At 49.0% G+C, this 12,251-nt stretch overlaps 1 protein-coding gene across 1 annotated transcript in view; it reads left to right on the forward strand.

Moving 5' to 3' along the window:
- KIF14 (kinesin family member 14) overlaps positions 1-12,251 on the forward strand; it is a 185,857-nt gene that overhangs the window by 22,736 nt on the left and 150,870 nt on the right. The gene's annotated exons all lie outside the window — the stretch shown is intronic.

Consider the following 12,251-nt stretch of genomic DNA (forward strand, 5'->3'; position numbering starts at 1 on the left):
ACAGGTAATTGCTGTATTCCTCCACTAGATGGTGGCAGTGTGCAGCTATGCCTATATATAGTGACAAACAGGTAATTGCTGTATTCCTCCACTAGATGGTGGCAGTGTACAGCTATGCCTATATATAGTGACAAACAGGTAATTGCTGTGTTCCTCCACTAGATGGTAGCAGTGTGCAGCTATGCCTATATATAGTGACAAACAGGTAATTGCTGTGTTCCTCCACTAGATGGTGGCAGTGTGCAGCTATGCCTATATATAGTGACAAACAGGTAATTGCTGTGTTCCTCCACTAGATGGTGGCAGTGTGCAGCTATGCCTATATATAGTGACAAACAGGTAATTGCTGTATTCCTCCACTAGATGGTAGCAGTATACAGCTATGCCTATATATAGTGACACAGGTAATTGCTGTATTCCTTCACTAGATGGTGGCAGTGTGCAGCTATGCCTATATATAGTGACACAGGTAATTGCTGTATTCCTCCACTAGATGGTGGCAGTGTGCAGCTATGCCTATATATAGTGACAACCAGGTAATTGCTGTGCTCCTCCACTAGATGGTAGCAGTGTACAGCTCTGCCTATATATAGTGACCAACAGGTAATTGCTGTATTCCTCCACTAGATGGTAGCAGTGTGCAGCTATGCCTATATATAGTGACAAACAGGTAATTGCTGTATTCCTCCACTAGATGGTGGCAGTGTACAGCTATGCCTATATATAGTGACAAACAGGTAATTGCTGTGTTCCTCCACTAGATGGTGGCAGTGTACAGCTATGCCTATATATAGTGACAAACAGGTAATTGCTGTATTCCTCCACTAGATGGTAGCAGTATACAGCTATGCCTATATATAGTGACACAGGTAATTGCTGCATTCCTTCACTAGATGGTGGCAGTGTACAGCTATGCCTATATATAGTGACACAGGTAATTGCTGTATTCCTCCACTAGATGGTGGCAGTGTGCAGCTATGCCTATATATAGTGACAAACAGGTAATTGCTGTATTCCTCCACTAGATGGTGGCAGTGTACAGCTATGCCTATATATAATGATAAACAGGTAATTGCTGTATTCCTCCACTAGATGGTGGCAGTGTACAGCTATGCCTATATATAGTGACACAGGTAATTGCTGTGTTCCTCCACTAGATGGTGGCAGTGCACAGCTATGCCTATATATAGTGACAAACAGGTAATTGCTGTGTTCCTCCACTAGATGGTAGCAGTGTGCAGCTATGCCTATATAGAGTGACACACAAGTAATTGCTGTATTCCTCCACTAGATTATAGCAGTGTACAGCTTATGCCTATATATAATGATAAACAGGTAATTGCTGTATTCCTCCACTAGATGGTAGCAGTGTGCAGCTATGCCTATATATAATGATAAACAGCTAATTGCTGTATTCATCCACTAGATGGTGGCAGTGTGCAGCTATGCCTATATATAGTGACAAACAGGTAATTGCTGTATTCCTCCACTAGATGGTAGCAGTATACAGCTATGCCTATATATAGTGACACAGGTAATTGCTGTATTCCTTCACTAGATGGTGGCAGTATACAGCTATGCCTATATATAGTGACACAGGTAATTGCTGTATTCCTTCACTAGATGGTGGCAGTGTACAGCTATGCCTATATATAGTGACACAGGTAATTGCTGTATTCCTCCACTAGATGGTGGCAGTGTGCAGCTATGCCTATATATAGTGACAACCAGGTAATTGCTGTGCTCCTCCACTAGATGGTAGCAGTGTACAGCTCTGCCTATATATAGTGACCAACAGGTAATTGCTGTATTCCTCCACTAGATGGTAGCAGTGTGCAGCTATGCCTATATATAGTGACAAACAGGTAATTGCTGTATTCCTCCACTAGATGGTGGCAGTGTACAGCTATGCCTATATATAGTGACAAACAGGTAATTGCTGTGTTCCTCCACTAGATGGTGGCAGTGTACAGCTATGCCTATATATAGTGACAAACAGGTAATTGCTGTATTCCTCCACTAGATGGTAGCAGTATACAGCTATGCCTATATATAGTGACACAGGTAATTGCTGCATTCCTTCACTAGATGGTGGCAGTGTACAGCTATGCCTATATATAGTGACACAGGTAATTGCTGTATTCCTCCACTAGATGGTGGCAGTGTGCAGCTATGCCTATATATAGTGACAAACAGGTAATTGCTGTATTCCTCCACTAGATGGTGGCAGTGTACAGCTATGCCTATATATAATGATAAACAGGTAATTGCTGTATTCCTCCACTAGATGGTGGCAGTATACAGCTATGCCTATATATAGTGACACAGGTAATTGCTGTGTTCCTCCACTAGATGGTGGCAGTGCACAGCTATGCCTATATATAGTGACAAACAGGTAATTGCTGTGTTCCTCCACTAGATGGTAGCAGTGTGCAGCTATGCCTATATAGAGTGACACACAAGTAATTACTGTGTTCATCCACTAGATGGTAGCAGTGTGCAGTTATGCCTATATATAATGATAAACAGGTAATTGCTGTATTCCTCCACTAGATGGTGGCAGTGTACAGCTATGCCTATATATTGTGACAAACAGCTAATTGCTGTATTCATCCACTAGATGGTGGCAGTGTGCAGCTATGCCTATACATAGTGACACAGGTAATTGCTGTGTTCCTCCACTAGATGGTGGCAGTGTGCAGCTATGCCTATATATAGTGACAAACAGGTAATTGCTGTATTCCTCCACTAGATGGTGGCAGTGTACAGCTATGCCTATATATAGTGACAAACAGGTAATTGCTGTATTCCTCCACTAGATGGTGGCAGTGTGCAGCTATGCCTATATATAGTGACAAACAGGTAATTGCTGTATTCCTCCACTAGATGGTGGCAGTGTGCAGCTATGCCTATATATAGTGACACAGGTAATTGCTGTATTCCTCCACTAGATGGTAGCAGTGTGCAGCTATGCCTATATATAGTGACACAGGTAATTGCTGTATTCCTCCACTAGATGGTGACAGTGTACAGCTATGCCTATATATAGTGGCACAGGTAATTGCTGTATTCCTCCACTAGATGGTGGCAGTGTACAGCTATGCCTATATATTGTGACAAACAGGTAATTGCTGTATTCCTCCACTAGATGGTGGCAGTGTACAGCTATGCCTATATATAGTGACACAGGTAATTGCTGTATTCCTCCACTAGATGGTAGCCGTGTGCAGCTATGCCTATATATAGTGAAAAACAGGTAATTGCTGTGCTCCTCCACTAGATGGTGGCAGTATACAGCTATGCCTATATATAGTGACAAACAGGTAATTGCTGTATTCCTCCACTAGATGGTGGCAGTGTACAGCTATGCCTATATATTGTGACAAACAGGTAATTGCTGTGCTCCTCCACTAGATGGTGGCAGTGTACAGCTATGCCTATATATTGTGACAAACAGGTAATTGCTGTATTCCTCCGCTAGATGGTGGCAGTGTGCAGCTATGCCTTTATATTGTGACAAACAGGTAATTGCTGTATTCCTCCACTAGATGGTGGCAGTGTGCAGCTATGCCTATACATATAGTGACAAACAGGTAATTGCTGTGTTCCTCCACTAGATGGTGGTAGTATACAGCTCTGCCTATATATAGTGACACAGGTAATTGCTGTATTCCTCCACTAGATGGTGGCAGTGTGCAGCTATGCCTATATATAGTGACACAGGTAATTGCTGTATTCCTCCACTAGATGGTGGCAGTGTGCAGCTATGCCTATATATAGTGACAACCAGGTAATTGCTGTGTTCTTCCACTAGATGGTGGCAGTGTACAGCTCTGCCTATATATAATGATAAACAGGTAATTGCTGTGTTCCTCCACTAGATGGTGGCAGTGTACAGCTATGCCTATATATAGTGACAACCAGGTAATTGCTGTGTTCTTCCACTAGATGGTGGCAGTGTACAGCTCTGCCTATATATAGTGACAAACAGGTAATTGCTGTGCTCCTCCACTAGATGGTGGCAGTGTACAGCTATGCCTATATATTGTGACAAACAGGTAATTGCTGTATTCCTCCGCTAGATGGTGGCAGTGTGCAGCTATGCCTATATATTGTGACAAACAGGTAATTGCTGTATTCCTCCGCTAGATGGTGGCAGTGTGCAGCTATGCCTTTATATTGTGACAAACAGGTAATTGCTGTATTCCTCCACTAGATGGTAGCAGTGTGCAGCTATGCCTATATATAGTGACAATCAGGTAATTGCTGTATTCATCCACTAGATGGTGGCAGTGTGCAGCTGTGCCTATATATTGTGACAAACAGGTAATTGCTGTATTCCTCCGCTAGATGGTGGCAGTGTGCAGCTATGCCTATATATAGTGACAAACAGGTAATTGCTGTATTCCTCCACTAGATGGTGGCAGTGTGCAGCTATGCCTATATATAGTGACACAGGTAATTGCTGTATTCCTCCACTAGATGGTGGCAGTGTGCAGCTATGCCTATATATAGTGACACACAGGTAATTGCTGTGTTCCTCCACTAGATGGTGGCAGTATACAGCTATGCCTATATATAGTAACACAGGTAATTGCTGTATTCCTCCACTAGATGGTAGCAGTGTACAGCTATGCCTAAATATTGTGACAAACAGGTAATTGCTGTATTCCTCCACTAGATGGTGGCAGTGTACAGCTATGCCTATATATAGTGACACAGGTAATTGCTGTATTCCTCCACTAGATGGTGGCAGTGTGCAGCTATGCCTATACATATAGTGACAAACAGGTAATTGCTGTGTTCCCCCACTAGATGGTAGCAGTGTACAGCTATGCCTATATATAGTGACAAACAGGTAATTACTGTGTTCATCCACTAGATGGTAGCAGTGTGCAGCTATGCCTATATATAGTGACACAGGTAATTACTGTGTTTTTCCACTAGATGGTAGCAGTGTGCAGCTATGCCTATATATAGTGACAAACAGGTAATTGCTGTGCTCCTCCACCAGATGGTGGCAGTGTACAGCTATGCCTATATATAGTGACAAACAGGTAATTGCTGTGCTCCTCCACTAGATGGTGGCAGTGTGCAGCTATGCCTAAATATTGTGACAAACAGGTAATTGCTGTATTCCTCCACTAGATGGTGGCAGTGTGCAGCTATGCCTATATATAGTGACACAGGTAATTGCTGTATGTCTCCACTAGATGGTGGCAGTGTGCAGCTATGCCTATATATAGTGACAAACAGGTAATTACTGTGTTCCTCCACTAGATGGTAGCAGTGTACAGCTATGCCTATATATAATGACAAACAGGTAATTACTGTGTTCATCCACTAGATGGTAGCAGTGTACAGCTATGCCTATATATAGTGACAAACAGGTAATTGCTGTGCTCCTCCACTAGATGGTGGCAGTGTACAGCTATGCCTATATATAGTGACAAACAGGTAATTGCTGTATTCATCCACTAGATCAGGGGTGGGGAACCTTTTTACTGCCGGGGGCCATTTGGAATTTCCTACTAACCTTTGGGGGCCGCACAACATTATCAAACTGAAAAATAACCCTGCTATATTTGGTCAAACGATTAATTAACTCACCCCTATTGTGGTGGCCAGAGCTGCTTCTCTTTGGTGCGATTGTGATGTTCGGTGATATTGATCATCTTGTTTCTCACAGCTGCTTCTCCAGGTTTGTCTCTGTCTGGAGATGCTGGGGGCATACACATCACAGGAGGGGCCAGGGCGCATAAATTACAGGAGACACTGGGAGTACACATCACAGGAGGGGCTGGGGCATATACATCACAGGAGGGGCTGGGGCATATACATCACAGGAGGGGCTGGGGCATATACATCACAGGAGGGGCTGGGGCATATACATCACAGGAGGGGCTGGGGCATATACATCACAGGAGGGGCTGGGGCATATACATCACAGGAGGGGCTGGGGAATATACATCACAGGAGGGGCTGGGGCATATACATCACAGGAGGGGCTGGGGCATATACATCACAGGAGGGGCTGGGGCATATACATCACAGAAGGGGCTGGGGCATATACATCACAGGAGGGGCTGGGGCATATACATCACAGGAGGGGCTGGGGCATATACATCACAGGAGGGGCTGGGGCATATACATCACAGGAGGGGCTGGGGCATATACATCACAGGAGGGGCTGGGGCATATACATCACAGGAGGGGCTGGGGCATATACATCACAGGAGGGGCTGGGGAATATACATCACAGGAGGGGCTGGGGCATATACATCACAGGAGGGGCTGGGGCATATACATCACAGAAGGGGCTGGGGCATATACATCACAGGAGGGGCTGGGGCATATACATCACAGGAGGGGCTGGGGCATATACATCACAGGAGGGGCTGGGGCATATACATCACAGGAGGGGCTGGGGCATATACATCACAGGAGGGGCTGGGGCATATACATCAGTAGGGGGCATGGACAGCCCTGGCGGTGGACAGACATGACTGGGGACACGCACAGCACTGGGTGGCAGCACGCACTGCACTGGGTGGCAGCACGGACTGCACTGGGTGGCAGCACGCACTGCACTGGGTGGCAGCATTAGGGAGACAGACAGGTCTGGGGGAACATAGACATCAATAGGAGAGCACGGACTGGGGAGCATAGAAAGCAGTGGGAGGGTACAGACAGCAGTAGCGAGTTAAGAGCACTGAGGGGTGGCACACAGCACTGGGGAGCATGGACAGCATAAGGGGGGCACAGGCAACACTCACCGTGGCATGAACAGCACTGGTGGCAGCATGGACAGCATTAGGTGGTGCGTACAGCACTGGTGGGGGGGCATAGACATCACCCAGGGGGTACAGACAGCACTAGGGGGGGCACGGACAGCAGTGAGGGGTTACACCGCACTGAGGGGGTACACAGCACTGGGGTGTACACAGCATTAGGGGGTACACACAGCACTAGGGGGTACACACAGCACCTGGGGGTACACAGCACTGGGGGGTACACACTGTACTAGGAGGTACACAGCATGAGGGGGTACACACAGCACGAGGGGGTACACACAGCACGAGGGGGTACACAGCACTAAGGGGTACACAGCACGAGGGGGTACACACAGCATTAGGGGGTACACACAGCATTAGGGGGTACTCACTGTACTAGGGGGTACTCACTGCACTAGGGGGTACACACTGCACTAGGGGGTACACACTGCACTAGGGGGTACATAGCACGAGGGGGTACACACAGCATTGAGGGGTACATACAGCACGAGGGGGTACACACAGCATTGGGGGGTACATACAGCACTGGGGGGTACACACTGTACTAGGAGGTACACAGCATGAGGGGGTACACACAGCATGAGGGGGTACACACAGCACGAGGGGGTACACACAGCACGAGGGGGTACACACAGCACGAGGGGGTACACACAGCACGAGGGGGTACACACAGCACGAGGGGGTACACAGCACGAGGGGGTACACAGCACGAGGGGGTACACAGCACGAGGGGGTACACACAGCATTAAGGGGTACACACAGCATTAAGGGGTACACACAGCATTAGGGGGTACTCACTGTACTAGGGGGTACTCACTGTACTAGGGGGTACACACTGCACTAGGGGGTACATACAGCACAAGGGGGTACACACAGCATTGGGGGGTACATACAGCACAAGGGGGTACACACAGCATTGGGGGGTACATACAGCATGAGGGGGTACACACAGCATTGGGGGGTACATACAGCATTGGGGGGTACACACAGTACGAGGGGGTACACAGCACTGAGCGGGGGGGGGGGCAGCGATGGGTTGAGTACTCGCAGTGAGGGGGAGGGAGAGTCACACACACACAGCACAGTTTGGGAGGCTGGTAAACCTGCTGCAGCTCTTCTGTGTGACTTTATCGCAGCGTGCTGCTTACCCGCCCACCAGAGCACACAGGCCGGGGATAAGCCTAGAATGTATGGGCTGCAGTCAGGTCCTGGAAGTCAGGATCTGGAGAGAGCCCGTACATTCTAGCATCTACCCACAGGGCATCAGGCAGTGGGATTTAAAGGGCCGGCAGCCGGAAAAAGCGCGGCTGCCACCAAAGCACAATGGTCCCCGGGAATGTGCCCGGGGGCCGCATAAAAAGTCGTCACGGGCCGTATACGGCCCGCGGGCCGGAGGTTCCCCACCCCTGCACTAGATGGTGGCAGTGTACAGCTATGCCTATATATAGTGACAAACAGGTAATTGCTGTATTCATCCACTAGATGGTAGCAGTGTACAGCTATGCCTATATATAGTGACAAACAGGTAATTGCTGTGTTCCTCCACTAGATAATAATAATAATATTAATAATAAAGTTTATATAGCTCAAAAATATTCCACAGCACTTTACAATCCGGTGGGGGGGTTGTATAGACAAAAACAAAACAAAATAGTAAAAAATTTATCAGCTACAGTAGGAATGAGGGCCCTGCTCGAAAGCTTACAATCTGTGGGGAAGAAGGGGGACACAAGAGGTGAAGCACACGTGTAGATCTGGCCGGCCATCGTTATGCTAGTTTATTGGTTACATATAAAGGTGAATGATCTGGTCTTTAGACAGTAACCTTTTGGGTGCCCTTACGTGCTATTGGTTGTATGTAGGATGTGAGGACAGAAATAGGAGAGAGAAAGTTACGAGTAGCATTTAGAAGGTGGGACGGGGGACAGTTAGGTTAGTAAGTTATTATGATAAGCTTGTCTAAAGAGATGTATGTTTTTAATGTACGCTTAAAAATTTGGGGGCTGGATATTAGTCGCATTCTTTGGGGTAGTGCATTCCTTAAAACTGGCGCCGCACGAGAAAAGTCTTGGAGATGGAGATGGAGGTGTGAGGGTCGTATTATGGAGGATGTTAGTCTAAGATCATTTGCGGAATGAAGGTGGCGGGTAGGATGATAGACAGAGATGAGGGATGAGGGATAGGGTGGTGCAGAGCTGTGGAGAGCTTTGTAGGTGAGAGATATAAGCTTGTATTGTATTCTGTAGCTGATAGGTAGCCAGTGTAGTGACTGGCACAAGGTAGAGGCATCGATGAAGCTGCTGGCCAGGAGTATGACCCTGGCTGCTGCATTCAAGATGGATTGGAGAGGGGAGAGTTTGGTCCGAGGGAGACCAATCAATAAAGAGTTGCAGTAATCCAGGCGGGAATAAATAAGAGCGACAGTAAGGGTTTTTGCAGTTTCGAAAGTAAGAAATGGTCGGATTCTGGAGATGTTTTTGAGATGCAGGTGACATGTGTGACTAAGTGATTGTATGTGGGGAATGAAGGAGAGTTCTGAGTCAAATATGACCCCAAGACAGCGAGCATGCTGCTTGGGAATAATGATTAAATCATCGAAGGTAATTGAGATGTCGGGTGTAGGTTGGTTAGTAGAGGGAGGAAACACAAACTGAATCTCTCCAAAACTGATTTTCTTAAGTTAGAGGGAGGACATGCTTTGAGAGACAGCAGACAGACAATCCCTGGTATTTTGTAATAAAGCAGGGGTGATGATTGGAGATGATGTATATAATTGGGTGTCATCAGCATAGAAATGGTATTGGAAACCGAATCTGCTGATGGTTGATCCAATAGGGGTGGTGTATAGAGAGAAAAGGACAGGGCCCAAGACTGAGCCATGAGGAACCCCGAAGGTGAGGGGGAGAGGAGAGGAGTGGAGTAAGAGCCAGCAAAGGAAACCGTGAAGGAGCGGTCGGAGAGATAGGAGGAGAACCAGGCAAGAGCGGTGTCCTTGAGGCCAATCGAGCGGAGCATGGTGAGGAGAAGTTGGTGATCCACAGTGTCAAAAGCAGCTGAGAGATCCAAGAGAAACAATAGGGAATAGAGGCCTTTAGATTTTGCTGTTAATAGATCATTTGAGACTTTGGTGAGGGCCGTTTCGGTGGAGTGTAAAGAGCGGAAACCAGATTGAGAGGGATCAAGAAGTGAGTTTTCAGATAAATAGCAGATTAGCCAGGAGTGGACCAAGCGTTCCAGGAGCTTAGAGCTAAAGGGAAGGTTAGAGACTGGTCTGTAGTTAGCGGCACAGTTCTGATTGAGGGAAGGTGTTTTTAAGTAGAGGGGTTATGATGGCATGTTTAACCCCTTCACGACCGTGGGCAGTAAAATTACGTCCTATTTTAACGTGACTTAACGACCAGGGACGTAACTTTACTGCCTAAAGTTCATTTGATTGCCGTGGCCATAGCAACGGCTTTCAACTGATGTCCCCTGCTGTTTCTTACAGCAGGGGACCTTTGCTTGACCCCAGGGGTGGTGGCATCGCCACCCCCCATCGACGATTGATGTGATTGGCTGTTCAAATCTGAACCGCCAACCACATCGTTCGCACTAATTTCGGCAAAAATAATGCCTGAATTGGTGCGATACTGTGAGATCCAGCTATGAGATGCTGTAGCAGCTACAGCAGATCATAGGTGGCCCTCAAACATGTCGCCCCCAGCCCCTGCAGCACTGATTGCAGCGATCGTGCTATGATGCGCAATCAGTGTGCAGTGGGCGGTCTGATCTGCAGGTGTCCGCCCTCCCCAGGCCTGTGCTGGTCTGGGAAGCCCTCTCCCAACATGTCTGCAGCGTGCACTGGCTGGTACTTGTGGTACCACGCCACCGCTGCCGCCGCTGATGTTATCGCGGGCGGAAGGGACGCGTTCGCTACGCTTGGGTCCGGGGCTTCTGCTGCTGCTCGGTGGCTCGAGCGGTGGGCCGGACCCGGGGACTCGAGCAGCGCTCTTCGTCCACGAGTGAAAAGGGGGTGGTTTATTTGGGGAGATCGTTCTTGACGCCACCCACGGGTTGTGGTGATGATGGGCACCACCGCTGCTGGTGACTGGGATCCCAGAAGCGATGGTAGGGAGCAGCTAGGATGTTGTCCCCTCCGTGGGTAGGGGTTGGTGATCCCGGGGCCCGGTGGTGGTAACGGGGAGGCTGGATGGCTGGGCCACAGGGTTGCATTGGCTGCTCTGCGCGGTGCCGGATGGCACTGTTGTACTCACTCAGGCACAAATCCACAGAGTCTCTGGTAAACCAAATGGCTGGATGGACGGGTCCCGCAGCCGGCTGCAGTGTCTTTGCTCTGCCCGGACAGGGTGATGGTGGCTGTCTTTCCCTGCACCTGTGTAGAGTGTGTTGTTGACTCCGATGGTTTCCCAACGGTAGTCCGCTTCCCAGCGTATAGGTACCGAAGGAGCCCGTTTTGCCCGCAGGCGCTGGCCCTTGGATCTCTAGCCTGTGGCGGTGGCTGTGTATCCTCACTGTGTGGACTGTTGCCTTCAGTCGGGTCTTGGGTGTTGGGAAACCCCTGGGCTTCCGGTCACTTTCGAATTTGACCGTTGTCGGCGGCTCTATGCCTAGTCGGGGTCCGATGGCCCTGCCTTTTGTGCTTAGCTTCACTCTGCTCCCCGGCTCGGTACCGGCGGGCCACCGCCCGACCCCGGTCCTACGGTTCCGCGGAGATCCACTAACTCCTGCAGACAGCCACCACCGTCTGCCGACCTTGCTGTTTGTGTCTGGGCCCCTACCCAGACACCGACCGTTTCTGTCCTCTCACTTTCAACTCTCAAACTAATCTGTCACTTTTCCCGCCTCCAAACCTGTGAACTCCTCGGTGGGTGGGGCCAACCGCCTGGCTCCGCTCCACCTGGTGTGGACATCAGACCCTGGAGGGAGGCAACAAGGGTTTTGTTTGACTGGTGTTACTGTCCAGGGGAGGGGGTGTGTATGTGGTGTTATGTCTGTGACTACCTGGCTAGTCCAGGGCGTTACATTCCCCCTTGGTGAAATATTCATTCATTCAATATTTAACTGAAACACGGTGCTGAGGGTCCCAACGGGGACAACTGGGTTGCAACGGTGGACCACTGCCATTATTTGAGGTCGCCTTCCTCATACGCCTCCTCCAACTCGACATCCGGACGGCACGGTGGGGGAGGGGACTGGGACCGCATCTGGACACCACGGCCTTCCTCTGCTTTACATCTAGGGCAAACCAGCCCCTCTCCCTGCAATGTCGGGTGTAGGTCACCAGGTCGCCCGGTTGCAGGTCATGACCCGGGTGGCCCGTTGGCAGATGGGGGTTTACATCCCGGCGAACCACAAATATCTCGGCCTCCAGGCCCGGTTCATAAACTAAGCCATATCCCCGCTGAGGGTCAAACCGCCTGACCTGGGGGAGATCAACATATCCACTGCGGAGACACC

The sequence above is a fragment of the Anomaloglossus baeobatrachus genome, chromosome 8, assembly GCF_048569485.1.
Source record: "Anomaloglossus baeobatrachus isolate aAnoBae1 chromosome 8, aAnoBae1.hap1, whole genome shotgun sequence".
NCBI lineage: Eukaryota > Metazoa > Chordata > Amphibia > Anura > Aromobatidae > Anomaloglossus > Anomaloglossus baeobatrachus.